The sequence below is a fragment of the Corylus avellana genome, chromosome 6, assembly GCF_965113065.1.
Source record: "Corylus avellana chromosome 6, dhCorAvel1.hap1.2, whole genome shotgun sequence".
NCBI classification, from domain to species: Eukaryota; Viridiplantae; Streptophyta; class Magnoliopsida; order Fagales; family Betulaceae; genus Corylus; species Corylus avellana.
In genome coordinates this window covers 11,108,828-11,112,866 of record NC_142495.1, presented here as the reverse complement: position 1 = coordinate 11,112,866, position 4,039 = coordinate 11,108,828, and the positions used below count along the sequence as shown (strand labels likewise).

The window sequence follows — 4,039 nt, the reverse complement described above, 5'->3', positions numbered from 1 at the left end:
TATTAGGATACAAAGAAATCCTAATTGATTTAGATTTCAAATATATTTTGGTATTTGCTTATATATAATATTAAAATAGACACTTGTTAGCATTTTAGATTGCCATAGATAATATTAGCATTTTAGCATTTGTTTGGTATTTGCTTATATTTAGTGCATTCATAACACTTTGCCATGAAGATGTCAAATTAGTTTATGTTTATTTGTACAAAAAAATTAAAATTAAGCTAATTATGTAAACGATTCTAGCTAGAATAAACTAATATAGGCACATATTTCCATTACTGCTCTGTCCATGGTTCTCTACAAACAACTTCTTAATTTTATTTCTTCCTCACTTACCTAATTATGTAAAGTTTTGGATTAAGGCTCCATTTACTTCAACGTAAAATGTTTTCCAGAAGATGATTTCCACATTTTACGGTGTTTACTTCGACATAAAATAGTGGTCAATGGAAACTATTTTCCTTTTGACCGAGAATTCTTCTTTAATTTTCGGGAAATGGTTTACGGTTTTCAAAACCGTAAACCAATTTTCGACTATGAGCATCTCATTCTTAAATCGATGGACCTTGCCAAGACCCGTCCAGAACCTCGCCAGGACTTGATCAGCACTCGCCCAAGACCTGCCTAGGACCTGCCCGGGACCTGCCCAGCACTTGATTGGAACCCACCTGGGACCTAACCGGGACTTTCTTGGGACCCTCCGGGGACTTGACTAGGACCCGCCCGGACCTGCCGACTTGAACGGGATCCACCTGGGACTTGACTGGGACCCACCCGGGACTTGACTAGGACCTGCTCAGGATCCCACCTAGACCCGCCTAGGACCCGCCCAGGACTTGACCAAGACCCGCCCGGGACCCGCTGGGACTTGACCAAAACCCGCCCAAGACTTGCCTAGGACCCCGCCGGAACCTGCCCAAGACTTGACCGGACCTGCCCAAGACCCACTCGGTACTTGCCCGGTCGAGTCCCAGGCAAGTCCCGGTCAAGTCTCGGGCCAGTCCCTGCCAGGTCCTGAGCAGGTCTCGGGCAAGTCCCGGTCAAGTCCTGGCGAGGCCCCGGGCAGGTCCCTATGGAGTCTCAAACAAGTCCCGTGCAGGTCCCGACAGGGAACTTATTGGAAAAAAAATATTGAAAAAAAAAATTATTTTCCATGTGCACGGTAAACGCCGTAAAATGTTTTCGACAGAAAATATTTTCAGGAAAAATGGCTTTCCTAAAAATATTTTTCGATGAAAACCATTTTACGTCGAAGTAAACGGAAGATTGAATAGTTTGTTGACTGCTTTACCTTCACTTTAGGTAAAAAGGCTTTCTATTTAAAGAATATTCAGTTACAAAGGACAATGATATTGTTGAAAGCTGTTTAAAAAAAGTAAACTATAAAACAAACTCATATGTGGCTAGTAGAACGGTGTGCTTATCTTGTTCTGGATCCTTAATTAATTAGTTGTCCTTAGATGAGATGATGTTGCAGACATATCCTTGAATAAATAGGATATACTATTCAGAAATATTGAGAGAAGCTTGCAACTTTGCTTTCCAATGGCCAATACCAAAGTAATTAGAAGATGCATATTTTTCTTGCTAGCCCAATCTTTTGTCCAGAGTGATAGATTTGTTGGTGGAATAAGGATTGGGGCCAAGGAAAGCAAAGAGTTTGTTAAGCATAAAGGAACTCTCAAAACTATTGAGGTCATAATGAATATATTACATCTTTCTTAATTTTTAATTTTAATTTTAATTCTAGATAATCTCTTTCTTTCTTCTTCTTCTTTTTTAATTTTAATTTTCTGTGTTGCTTATCAATGGTCTAGTAATTAAAATCTTTGCAGGGTAAAGATGGTGACGTAATAGATTGTGTAGATATCCATCAACAACCTGCTTTCGACCATCCATTACTCAAGAATCATACCATAGAGGTTAATTTCGTTAATGTTGTTTTTCTAATTGATGTTTTACAGTACTATGTAGTTGCTTTATTATTGTCATGTTTAAATGATTGGTATAATTGAGAACATAGTTAAAATGAATAGCTAAAATGTTATAGTTTTTAGTAACGTTTTTTCTTCTTTTTGGTTGAGCTATCTTTTCATATAGAGAAATGATTATTCCCCTTCTCATTGGTTCTCTCCCGTCAAACTATTGCAAACCTACTATTGGATTTGTGGTATGATTGAATTTGAGGGACCTAGATCCACAAATCCACAGTATCCACCAATAGCATGTCTCTTTCATATAATGATGGGTAAATTTTAATTTTGTTTGTGGTTAATTAATCAGATGGAACCCAGTTTCATTCGAAAGGTAACAAATGAAGAATTATACAATGCCGAGCTATTCCAAGGTTGGCATGAGGATGAAGGATGCCCTGAAGGAACAATCCCAATTAGACATGCCCGACCGGGTGAATATTCTGCCCACCGTACTATAGCCCCACTTGCACATCGGAAAGAGCTTAATATCCGCCGTAATTATGATACTACAGGGCATGAGGTATATCACATTTCCGAACCACTATTGTTTTCACATGTATTATCATGACATTTGCAGACTAATTAGAATTCCTTAAACTAATCTCAAATTATTTTTCTTCGATTTATTGATCAATTTTTTTTTTCTCTCACTCTTTTTAACATACGAATTATATTTGAAATTAGTATGCCCAAGCTTATTCAAGTTTTGGCAACTACAATGGAGCACATGCAACAATTAACTTGTGGAGCCCTCAAATAATGGATGGGGACTTTAGCCTTGCTCAAATATGGGTTGTGGCAGGTCCGGACAACGAACTAAACACCATTGAAGCCGGATGGCGGGTAAGTTTGTCAACCAAATATAATCCTTCCTAGAAAGAAAAACGTCAATTACTTTTGATTTTGAGTGTAATTTAATATAAATGTTGAAACAATTAAAAACTTTTTGATTTTAGATGTGGAGGAGAAAATTGGTGTCATAATGAAATTCAAAACAAATTTCATGTAACATATCAATCAAGCATTTGCATTACAATTTCTCACCAATAATTAAATTCATGTTCTAGGGTGATAGTCACAACGGGCAACCCAAGTTTTTCGTATACTGGACTGTAAGTTGGCTCATTTCCTTCCATGATATTGTTAAATCACTTTTTATCTTAAAAGCTTAAACTAATAGAAAGAGATAAATTTAATCATTTAATCAAAACTTTAACATTTTCCCTTAAGCGTAGGCTCAAATTTGCTTTTAATAGGTGTGGCCCAACATGTGAAATATTTAATTTTAAAATGGGCTTAAGTTCAAACTCTAACTTCGTCAATTCACTCCCTATTTAATTACAATATTTCACGTGTTGGGCCTCAACTATTAATAGGAAGTTTGAGCGGAAGCATGAGGGAGAGTGTTAAGTGTTAATTTATGATTAAATTTACCTATTTCTATCCTGCTTATAACTTTGAGATAAATAGTGGAACTTAAATTTGCATTAGGAATATCCATCAAAGCACTGTCAAACAAAGTGATAATCTAGATTTTTGAGCTAATCATTGCCATGCACGTGTTAAATCTCTAATTAATGTTGCATATATTGTTAAGTAAAACTGACTAATTAACCAAGCTTTGTTGTAAAGCGCGACACATATGATAAAACTGGGTGCCAAGAGATCTTGCCTGTCCGGGCTTTGTGCAAGTAGACCGAAAATTTGCAATTGGTTCTCCCCTAAGTCCCGTTTCAACCTACAAAGGGACGCAACACGATATAAGGGTAACCATATACAAGGTACGTAATTCATATACACAAGTCCCTTTTTTTGAAACTTTTAGAGGCACGTAAATTAGGCTAAATTTGTCAACTTATAATATGAATCAGGATAAGGGAAATTGGTGGCTACAAGTGCAAAATCAGGCTATTGGATATTGGCCTCATTCCATATTCACACATTTAGCAAACGTGGCTACCTCACTCAGCTGGGGTGGAGAATTTATTCCTCAGGGAAAGAGGGTCATCACACATCAACTCATATGGGGAGTGGACATTTTCCTAGTGAAGGCTTTG

General features: G+C 37.1%; 1 pseudogene; it reads left to right on the top strand.

The window, feature by feature from the left end:
* Positions 1-1,551: 1,551 nt before the first annotated feature.
* Positions 1,552-4,039, top strand: part of LOC132187865 (protein neprosin-like) — a 3,180-nt pseudogene continuing 692 nt past the window's right edge.